This window comes from Cervus canadensis, chromosome 7 (assembly GCF_019320065.1).
Source record: "Cervus canadensis isolate Bull #8, Minnesota chromosome 7, ASM1932006v1, whole genome shotgun sequence".
NCBI lineage: Eukaryota > Metazoa > Chordata > Mammalia > Artiodactyla > Cervidae > Cervus > Cervus canadensis.
Window position 1 is genome coordinate 90,181,646 of NC_057392.1, and position 12,355 is coordinate 90,194,000.

Sequence of the window (12,355 nt, forward strand, 5' to 3'; positions counted from 1 at the left end):
CTGTTTCATGACCAAGAACCACCTCAATTTTGCACCTCGTATGATGGGGAAACTGGACAAAGTATACGTGGGATGTCAACTCTACCCTGGATATTCAGCTAAAGCTGGTTCCCTGGAGAAGTCTTCCACCCCCAGCGGTCTTCATACACCCAGTTTAAAGATCACTGTTCTCACCACTTCAGAATGTTTTTAAATTTTCACATAATAGTGAAAAAAACACAACATGCATATATACATACATATACAATACACATAGATAGTTTACATTTATATCTATATATCTATGCATACACACATACATATATATTTACACACACACACACACACACACAGCCAAGCAGGAGATGCGGGTTTGATCCCTGGGTTGGGAAGATCCCTGAAGAAGGAAATGGCAACCCATTCCAGTACTCTTGCCTGGAGAATCCCATGGACAGAGGAGCCTGGTGGGCTACAGTCCACGGGGTCACAAAGGGTCGGACACGACTTGGCGACAAAAGAGCAACAGAAGCAGGATAGAAATGGGCTTCGGTGGTTTTTTAAAAACTCCCCAGCTGATTCTAAAGCACAGTTGAGGTTGATGATGACTGGATTAAGGCTAAAAGGAAGGAGGAAAAAATTCCATAAAAGCACCATAATCAGTGCAGACTCCTGCTTACGCTGAGACCACAGCATACTATGCTTTGCTTCATTTTTTCCTTTTGTGCTGGAAGGAAAAACCAGCACCTCTACCGTGAACTCTGGGACATGGTATTATCTGAGGATTTGGGGACAGGGAAAGTGTACTGTCTCAAGCAAAGGTCAAACTGATAGTATTTAGACTCAAAGGAAACATGCCTTTTTTTTTAAACAAAATTTTTAAAAGAAATTCAATGCAGCTATTTTAAGTGTAGTATCCTTAGGTTCTATATTAGTAGTTCTTCTTCCTCTATAAGCAAGCAAGTCTTCCGCTGAAAGCAAGCAAGTTTTGTTTTCCTATGGCTGCTTTATAAGATTCTTCTCTTTATTACTGGTTTTCAGTAGATAGAAAAACAAGAGGAAAAAAAAATCAATAAACCGAAAGTTGTTTCCTTGAGAAAATCAACAAAATTGGCAAGTCTTTAGCCAGACAGGCCAAGGAAAAGAAAAGAGACTCAAATTATCTAAAACAGAAGCAAAAGAAGAGACATTTACAAAACTTCAGTTTAGTTCAGTTCTGTTCAGTTGCTCAGTCATATCCGACTCTTTGCGACCCCATGAATCACAGCACGCCAGGCCTCCCTGTCCATCACCAACTACTGGAGTTTACTCAAACTCATGTCCATCGAGTTGGTGATGCCATCCAGCCATCTCATCCTCTAGAGAAATGAAAAGGATTGTAAGGGAATACTATAAACAACTGTATGCTAACAAAACAGATAAATGGACAGATTCCCAGGCAAACACAAAATACTGAAATTGACATACGAAGAAATGGAAAATATAAGCAAAGCAATCATCAGCAATAGAATTCGAGGGTAAGCTGGCATAAGGCTGGAATAGAACAGAACTGAAAATCCAGGGAATTCTCGAGCTGTCCGGTGGTTAGCACTCGGCGCGTGCTCTGCTGGAGCATATGTGTGTGGTTAGGGAACTAAGATGCCACAAGCCGTGTGACATGGCAGAAAAAACAAACATGAGAATACAGATATAAACCCTCACACTCATTGTCAACCTTTGACAAGGTGACAACACAATTGAGTGAGGAGAAACAGTCTTTTTAACAAACAGTGTTGACACAACTGAACTCCACATGCAAAAAACGAACTTGGAAGCCTCCTTAAGCCATTTACAAAAATTAATGCAAAATGGATCAAAGACCCAATTGTAAGAACTATAAAACTCTTATAAGAAAACATAGGCATAAATCTTGATGACCTTGAATTAGGCAATGGCTTTTCAGATATGATGTGAATAGGAAAAGTAACAACAACAAAAAAGAAAAACTGGATTTCACCAATAGTAAAAAAAAAGAAAAATTTCTGCTTTGAAGGACATCATTAAGAGCCAAAGCAACCTTGAGGGAAAAAAATGAAGGTGGAGGAATCAGGGTCCCTGACTACAGTCTATCCTACAAAGGTTCAGTAATCAAAACAGTATGGTACTGACACAGAAACAGAAGTATAGATCGATGAAACTGGATACAAAGTCCAGAGATAAACCTAAGTGCCCATCTATGACACCTAATCTATGTCAAAGGAGGCAAGAATGTAAAATGGAGAAAATACCATCTCTTCAATAAGTGGTGCTGGGAAACTGGACAGCTACATGGAAAAGAACACTTTTACATGAACACTTGCAAGAACACTTCCTCACACTACACATGAAAACAAACTCAAAATGGATTAAAGATCTAAATTTAAGGCCAGATACTATAAAAGTCCTGGAGGAAAACATAGGCAGAACACTCTCTGATGTAATTTACAGCACAATCTTTTTTGATCCGCCCCCTAGAGTAATGAAAATAAAAACAAAATAAACAAGTGGAACCTAATTAAACTTAAAAGATTATGCACAGCAAAAGAAACCATAAAGACAACAAAAAGACAACCCCAAAGAATGGGAGGAAATTTTTGCAAATGAAGTGGCCAACAAGGGATTCTCCAAAATAAACAAACTGCTCATTTAGCTCAATATGAAAATAAACAACCCAATTTAAAATGAATAGACATTTCTCTAAAGACATACAGATGATCAAAAAGCACATGAAAAGATGATCAGCATCACTGATTTATGAGGGAACTGCAAACCAAAAGTACAATGAGGTTATCACCTCACACTGGTCAGAATGGCCACCATCAAGAAAACCTACAAACAAGGAGTTCTCCGGCAGTCAGTGGTTAGGACTCTAGCTTTAAATGCTGAGGTTCAGGTTTGATCCATGGTCAGGGAATTAAGACCCCACAAGCTGCCTAGTGCAGCCAACAACAACGAAAAATCTACAAGCAATAAGTGCTGGAGAGGGTGTGGAGAAAAGGGAGGCCTCCCCACTTGCTGGTGAGAATGTGAATTGGTACAGCCACTATGGAGAACAGTATGGAGGTTCCTTAAAAAACTAAACATATGTACCACAGCTTCTTTATCCATTCGTCTGCTGAAGGTGGGATGCGTGAGACAAGTGCTCGGGCCTGGTGCACTGGGAAGACCCAGAGGCATCGGGTGGAGAGGGAGGTGGGAGGGGGGATCGGGATGGGGAATACATGTAACTCCATGGCTGATTCATGTCAATGTATGACAAAACCCACTACAATATTGTAAAGTAATTAGCCTCCAACTAATAAAAATGAATGAAAAAACAAAACAAAAACAAAAAACTAAATGTAGAGTTACAATATGATACAGCACTTCTACTCCTAGGAATATATCCAGAAAAAAGTGTAATTTGAAACGCTATATGCACCCCAATGTTCATTGTACTGCTATTTATAACAGTCAGGACATGGGAGCAATCTAAATGTCCGCTGACGGAGAAATGGGTAAAGAGGATGTGGTGCATGTGTACACTGGAATATTACTCAGCTGTAATGAGAACGAAGTAATGCCATTCGCAGCAACATGGATGGACCTAGAGACTGTCATGCTGAGTGAAATAAGTCAGAGAAAGATGACGGAGAAGGCGATGGCACCCCACTCCAGCACTCTTGCCTGGAAAATCCCATGGACGGAGGAGCCTGGTAGGCTGCAGTCCATGGGGTCGTGAGGAGTCGGACACGACTGAGCGACTTCACTTTCACGTTTCACTTTCATGCACTGGAGAAGGAAACGGCAGCCCACTCCAGTGTTCTTGCCTGGAGAGTCCCAGGGACGGGGGAGCCTGGTGGGCTGCCGTCTAAGGGGTCGCACAGAGTCGGACACGACTGAAGCGACTTAGCAGCAGCAGCAGAGAAAGATAAATATCATGATATCACTTATACATGGAATCTAAAACCTAGCACAAAAAAACGTACTTACAAGACAGAAACAGACTCACAGACATAGAAAACAAATGTATGTTTACTAAAGGAGAAGCAGGGGTGGACAAATTCGGAGATTGAGATTGACATATACATGTTACTGTATACAAAACAGAAAGCTAATAAGGACCTACAGTGTAGCACAGGGAACTCTCCTCAATACCTGTAATGGCCTATACGGGAAAAGAATCTAAAAAAGAGTGGACATATGTAACGTATGCATGACTCACTTGGCTCTACACCTGAAATGTGACATATAAATAATTCACTTGAAGCACAACATTGTAAATCAACTACACGCCCATCAAATGTTAAGTTGCCCAAAAAAAGAAAAAAAATTAAGAATGCAAAAAGATAACCCACAAACTGAGACATAAAGTTTAATATGCAGAATATATGAAGAACCCTTATAACTTACAGACATTTCCTCAAGGAAGATACACATGGCAAACAAGCACATGACGATATGCTCAATGCCGTCAGCTGTCAAAATTTCAGATAAAACCACCATGAAATACCACGTCACAAACCACCAGGACGGCTAGAATCAAGAAGTCAAATAGTAAGTGTTGGTGAAGACGTTGACAAGCCGGAGCAATGTTGCTGAGAACGCAAAACGGTGTAGCCACTTTGAACTTTTCTTTCGTTAGTTTCTTCTGCAATGTCTGTAAGTTCATAGACCTTTTAATCTGTGTCCAACCTTTTAGGTCCCTCCAGTGATGTTGTATAGTTTCACTGCTACAATTTCCATTTGGTTCTTTTTTTATATCTCCAAATCCTCTCATCACCATATCCATGTTTTTCCTTAAGTATTTGAGTAGATGGATAAAAACTATTTAAAAATCTTTGCTAATCCCATTGTCAGTCATTTCTGATTGCTATTTATCAGTGTTTCTGCTGACTATGATTCATATTTTCCTAATTCCTTCCATGAGTAGTAACTTTTTTAATGGATTGACATTGCAAACTCTACACTGTGAATGGTTTAATTTTGTCAGTTCCTTCAGGGTGTAAGATAGTTCAGTGTGACGGGTTACTTCTGGATCACGCTGCTCCTTTCAAGGCTTGTTATTAAGCTTACAGGTGGGAGTTTAAGGTAATCTTTACTCCCGGCTAGTTTAGGTCTACTGCCAAGATGCGACCCTTCTGAGGTGTCTGCTGAATGCCCTAAATTTCTCTCTCCATTCTGGCAGCTCAGAACACAAATGTTTCCCAGCCCTTTTGCACTCTGGTAACTGTTCAGCTTGCAACTCCCCGTTCTTTGCCCAGCCTTAGGAGGTTTCAGCAGTACACGCAAGGAAACATCTGTGGAGACTTTTGTGACTGTTCCTTTGTGTAACTCTTTCCTCAGTTTTCTGCCCTACAAATTCTAGCCCCCTGTGCGAACTCCCACTGCAACCTAGTAACAGGACAGTGCCTTGACTGGGATTCCCCTTCTCTGCATTTTAGCTCGGAAAGTGCCCATTATGAACTGTGCGCCCCCAAATTCATATGTTGAAGCCCTAACCCTCTATGTGACTATATATCAGAGACAGGGCCTTTATGGAGATAAAGTTAAATAAGGTCATAATGGTACAGCTCTAATCCTCTAAGGTTGGTGTCCTTTTAAGAAGAGACACCAAAGATCTCTCTCTCTCCACGTGGGCACAGAGGAAATGGCATGTGAGGACACAGTGAGAAGACAGTCGTCTACATGCCAGGAAGAGAGGCCTCACCAGAAACCAACCCTGAGAGCACCTTGACTACTTTATAGTCTCCAGAACTGTGAGAACCTAAATTCCTGTTGCTCAAGCCACCCAGTCTGAGGGTTTGTCAGGGCAGCCTGAGCTGCTAAGACACAGTCCCAGGAGACAGCCTGAACGTGCCGGTTCATCGCTACAGTCCTCTACTGCCTGCTGTCCAGGTTCTCAAAGTAGTTGTTTCACAGATTTCATCTACTTTTAATTATCTATTCAGGAAGTTTAGTTAGGTCTTTTACTCTATCATGGCCAGAAGCATGAATTCCCGTGTAACATGTTTTTTTTTTTTTTTTTTCCTTTTTTTTGGTCTTCTAACCAAATGATCTTCAGAAATTTCTGGGATAGTAAGAGATGGAGAGGTACAACCCCATTGTGAGGGACCATTGAGAAGCCTTTAGTCACCGCCCATTATTCTCCTGAGAAAAGCATGTGTATTATGCCATCTTGACTGCTATGGGAGAGGGGAATCTATACATCAGTATATCTGGCAGCTCAGTATAGGCTAATCAAGATTCCAGATTTCAGGAGGACAAGGCTTTTCGGTCCTACTCATACCTGTACTGAGTTCTCATTCAGTCCAAGAGAGTAGTCAGTTTAATATCCATCATATGATTTTCCTTCGAGTAAGAAAAATTAATTCCCTACACAAGTATCTAGCTGTATCATTCCTGAAATGAATATTCATAGGACACAGAGTATTGTCCCCAGAGACTAAAGTCACTATTGTGTCCTGAACTGGGTCAAAAGGGCAAGGATGGATTCTCAAAAACAAAAAACAAGAGGGACTTACTTCCCTGGCAGTCCAGTGGTTGGGATTCCACCATTCCACTGCAAAGGGAATGGGTTTGATCCCTGATTGGGGAACTAAGATCTAGCAAGCTGCATGGTGCAGCCAAAAAACCCCACAAGAATAATTACACTAAAACTCCAGACACTTTTAATTACAATAAATTTCATGCACTCTGGGCAAGGCAGGCTCCTCAGCCAATGAGCAGAAAATAGATACAAAAAGAAACTTAAATGATACCAAAGGGTTAAAAGTTATGTTGTAAACATGAGACTTTCTACTTAAGGAGGGTAATTCTAAGGGAATGTAAATTTTAGCATGAATCTAAACCCCGAAGTAAAAGAAAACTCCAGAATATAAAGGGACTATGACCACAGAAACTGACAGAGTTGTAACTGCATACATCACTGTGTGTTTGTCTCTGACGTCAAAGATACCTGAAGAGATGCTATGAGGATACCAGAATATGCTTGTTAGAGCCTCCGCCTCCCCTCTGCTTCAGCCCCCGTCAACCTCACTAGAGCCAAATCACCTCAAAACCCAGATCTGATCCTACCGCTCACCTGAACAAAGCCCCTCCTTGGCTATTATCCATAGGATGCAGCCCGATTCCTCAGCTCTCGATGGCCTCTACCCTCTCCCCCCCAACCTCGTGTTCCAGCCCATTTCCCATCACGTCACTCGCCCCTCTTCCTCCCGCCCCCTCCCAGACACCTCCCCTCAATGATCCTTCCCTGCAGGAATTATCAGAGATTCTGTGCCTCTGCACTTTCCCATCTCCAAAATCCTTGTTCCTCTCGTCTTCCCAACATGCCTCCCCCATTTACCAAAAATTCTGTATTCAAGGGTTTAGAGCCAATGCCCCACCCTCTACTTCTGTAGTCCCCTCTGTTAGGCGTCTTTTACCAGGACTTACTATTTTGTGCTGTGTTTGACTGGAACTGTAAACTCCCTGAATGCGGCAACTGCATTATACATCTTCCCAACTGTTAGCCTCCGCGTTTCCTGGCACGAAGAAACCTCAAAACATGCTTTAAGAAGCTAAACAAGCATCATTCTCAAGTTGGAATATTAAAAGAACACAGTTGCCTTTCAAGTGTGGATTCACTTGTCCTTCCTACAGACTCCAAAGCTATTCCCCACCACCCTCTCAGTCAGCCTAAGAGAAGGTGGAAGCCCGGAGGATTTAAACCCAGGTTATTTTAATTGTTAGAAGACGTTTCTGGACTCTATTCGTCTGAAATATTAATCATCTTTTACCACCCAACTCATAACTACAAATCTCTCCAGGGGAAAAAAATATTCCTACACAAATGCTAGGCTTTTTAAACTTATGTACCTCAAAGCTGCTTCTGGTCATGGTTCACTTGCCCACCCAAGTTCCAAGGAAGTCGGGACCCCCCAGGAAACCATGGGAAGCCTTTCTGTACCCCGTTCTGTGCTCTGCAGTGGCCCACTACCAACTTCAAGCCCTCAAAGTCCTTCTCTTCTGTCCCTAATCAAAACCAGGAATTATTTACTAACAGCCATCTCTTTGTTGGCTTGACAAGTCTTTGCCCACAGAAATGTCTGTCACCTTCAATTTAGCTCCTTATTTTTGGAATCAAAGTCTTCCTCTGTCGAAGCAATTTTAAACTTAAACATGTTAAAACTACTCAGGGAAGCAAAGGAGACCCTTGAAACTATACCAGGCCTCCTTGATAGGAAATCCTTTCAGTCTCGGCTAGAAGAGAACTTCCGCCTCCCCACTCCACCCCACCGCCAACCCTGGGTCCCCGCTAAAGGCTGTGGCTCCCAGGATCCATTCCAGTATCCTCTCTAAGTAAGCACATGCTGGTTCACTGTCTCTGTCTCCCAATCTTCTTCTCCGTTCCCAGCACCCTCCTCCCACACTCCTAACAGCTGCCCTACTAACATTTTGACCCAAGATTAGTCTTTGTTGTGGGAATGGGTCTTGGCCGCTGTAAGATGTTTCATAATATTTCTGGCTCGACCAGCTATACCCCAGGAATTACACACCGCACCCTCCCAGGAGTGACAATCAAAGAGGTCTCATCACCAGTGTCTCCTGGAGAAAACGCCCAGCTGAGAACCGCTGCCTTAACCAAACCCATTCCTCCCTCTGGCCATTCATTCACAGGCAGCATTTATAAAACCAGCATTTTAGCCTTCCTCCAGACTTTCAGAGGCTGAGGTTCCCAGCATGTTCGTCATTACTTCACTCTGGACAGGATTTAATTGGTTTCTTGGCACTGTACCTCTCTTTAACATTTTAAAACTCACAGCTACGCTTCTCACATTATCTTCCACATGCCTTCTGGATGCAAATGTCCTGGAACACATCCTCTTCAGTTACTGTAATAAACCTTAAGTATAATGCTGTAGTGCAGATTATGTACAAACTTCATGTACGTTTAAAGCAAGTGACTATATTGTGTACATTATGTACATTTTAAAGCAAACGACTCCATGTTTCCTCAGATAATGGGTACAAACAGGCGCTCCCCCCCATCCCCCCGCCAAGAAAAACAAGCCCTAGAATGCAAATTTTAAGACTTAGGGAGTTATTAAGAACAATAAAAAAGTTATTTTCAAAAGCAACATGAACAATTTGGAGTGCATTTCTTGCATGGATTTTGAAATAGGTCTTTGGCAAAACTGTGTTTTGCAAAGTCACATCAAGCCAATCCCAGGCAGACCTGTGACGCTTCAGCACAAAGGTTGACAGGCCCTACTGTAATGTAATGGGTTGGAGCACCTTCTTTGAATTAAAAGTACAAGAACTCCAAACTCCAACTCAGAGACAGGTGCAGTATTTTCAAACCCATCTTACAGATGAGCTTTGCTTTCCCTAGGACTGGTACCCTCCTTCTTTGGCAGTTCTCATCATTTAAAGTAAGGAGGGAAAGGGGTCAGGAAAACTGTGATTCCTAAATCCCTTCTGGGGGAAGGGTCCTCCCAGGTCTGAGTCCATCTGTAGCCAGACTTCAGTTATGTAAGGACAAGAAAACTGCCATGTAAATTTGCCTTCTCTTCTGGCATATCCTGCCTTTTATTTTCAATTTAGTTGAAGTAAAAAATTCCACATCATAGCTAAAGCAAATAAACAGTTGTCAAGTGAAACTGAGATTAAATGTCTACGTTAGCTTTGCTAGTGGTCTCTTCTCTTCCCACCAGTGGTAATTTCTGGTGAAGCTCTCTTTACTTTTCTCCTCCTTCCTCAAGCCTCTCCAACCGTATATGGCTTTGTTTTCCTTTCGGCTTAGCATTCCCACAAGCTAAACCATCAGGGCAACATACTTAACTCTTAGTCTTTTCTCTAGAATTCTGAAGCAAATCTCAAAATCTTTCATATCACCAAATTTCCGTATGCATGTATATTATAAATTTTATTGCCAGAATCACACTGATAACCAACCTATTAGTTCAGTTCAGTCGCTCAGTCGTGTCCAACTCTTTGCAACCCCATGAACCGCAGCACGCCAGGCCTCCCTGTCCATCACCAACTCCCGGAGTTTACCCAAACTCATGTCCATTGAATTGGTGATGCCATCCAGCCATCTCATCCTCTGTCATCCCCTTCGCCTCCTGCCTTCAATCTTTCCCAACATTAGGGTCTTTTCCAATGAGTCAGCTCTTCGCTTCAGGTGGCCAAAATATTTGAGTTTCAGCTTCAACATCAGTCCTTCCAATAAATACCCAGGACTGATTTCCTTTAGGATAGACTGGTTGGCTCTCCTTGCAGTCCAAGGGAATCTCAAGTCTTCTCCAACATCACAGTTCAAAAGCATCAATTGTTCGGCACTCAGCCTTCCTTACAGTCCAACTCTCACATCCATACAAGACCACTGGAAATACCATAGCCTTGACTAGACAGACCTTTGTTGACAAAGTAATGTCTCTGCTTTTTAATATGCTGTCTAGATTGGTCATAACTTTCCTGCCAAGGAGTAAGCATCTTTTAATTTCATGGCTGCAATCACCATCTGCAGTGATTTTGGAGCCCAGAAAAATAAAGTCTGACACTGTTTCCCCATCTATTTGCCATGAAGTGATGAGACCGGATGCCATGATCTTAGTTTCCTAAATGTAGAGTTTTAAGCCAACTTTTTCACTCTCCTCTTTCACTTTTATCAAGAGGCTCTTTAGTTCTTCACTTTCTGCCATAAGGGTGGTGTCATCTGCATATCTGAGGTTATTGATATTTCTCCCGGCAATCTTGATTACAGCTTGTGCTTCCTCCAGCCCAGCGTTTCTCATGATGTACTTTGCATGTAAGTTAAATAAGCAGGGTGACAATATACAGCCTTGACATACTCCTTTTCCTATTTGGAACCGGTCTGTTATTCCATGTCCAGTTCTAACTGTTGCTTCCTGACCTGCATACAGGTTTCTCAAGAGGCAGGTCAGGTGGTCTGGTATTCCCATCTCTTTCAGAATTTTCCACAGTTTATCGTGATCCACACAGTCAAAGGCTTTAGCATAGTCTATAAAGCAGAAATAGATGTTTTTCTGGAACTCTCTTGCTTTTTCAATGATCCAGCAGATGTTGGCAATTTGATCTCTGGTTCCTCTGCCTTTTCTAAAACCAGCTTGAACATCTCGAAGTTCATGGTTTACATATTATTTAAATACACGACATGTTTTAATACCTTAAAAGCAGTGTCTCATCTCTAGATCATCTGGACTATTAAGAGATGAAATGCAGTAGCATCTTCTAATACATTAAAAAAGTATTTAGGGGGAAATGTCATCAGCATACTTCCCTGCAAACAGACCTGTTCTTAGCAACTCAAGAGTAGGGATAAACAAGAGCGGTAATTGTTTTTTTCTCTAGTAAGAGTTGCTAGTACACAAAGTAAATTGAGTATAGCCAGTGGCCCCAGGGAATACTGGCAGCAACCTGCCAGCCGGGTTCTAACACTTTACTAGCCAAGCCAAGTGACCAAACACTGGCTCCATCCATTCCAGATAATTCCCAGGTACCTAAGCACTTGATCTCAGCAGCTTATAACCACAAAGCCATAAACCTGTCTTACACTGTTAACGATCCTGAATAGGAAGGAGGTTGTGGCAGGGAATAAAGTCAAAAATTAAAGAAAAGTAGACTTAACATGTCAGAATTATTAGAGTGGGTATTAATTGAGAAACAGAATCCAAAGAATGTAACTCAAGTTTCAACAAAGTGATTTGAGACTTTATCAACATTTCTTATTCCTCTCCCATTCTCCCCAGGCCCCCACAAAATCTTCTCCCCAGTTACGGTGGAGGCTCATAGAAAATGAGACCAACTTTACACTGGATTTTTCTATCACATGAAAGTTAATCTTTTCCTTTTGGGGGGCTTAAGTTTAGAGTGGGTTTCCCTAGTGATTTAAGAATTCTACTGTGGTTACTACAATAAAACTAAAAGTATACATTTTGCCTACTCAGAATGGTAAAAATTTAAATACTCTGCCTTGAGAAAATCTGGCATTTCAAAAGAGTTATTTTATACTCAAAGATTTAACATTTCCTTTTAAAATACCCACCCCCAAAAGTCTTAATATATTAACCCAAAGGATAACAAATACACTGCATTGATAAAACAGATTAATTGGGACAATTAAACCCTCAATTTATTTAAAACAGTCTCATCTCATTCTCTTTCTTCTTTGAGGTTCTCATTTTACTGACTGTCTTGTTCTTAGTAAGTCATTCTACACATGTGAAGTGACTGTGGAAAACCTTCTTCTGTTCCACAAGCTGCATCTGTCCTGAGCTCTCTGCCTGCTGACCCCGGGCCCTCTGGTCCTGTGTTCCTCGGTGTGGACCTCAGGCTGACAGCGTCCGCATTATCTGGAAGCTGCTACAGCACAAAT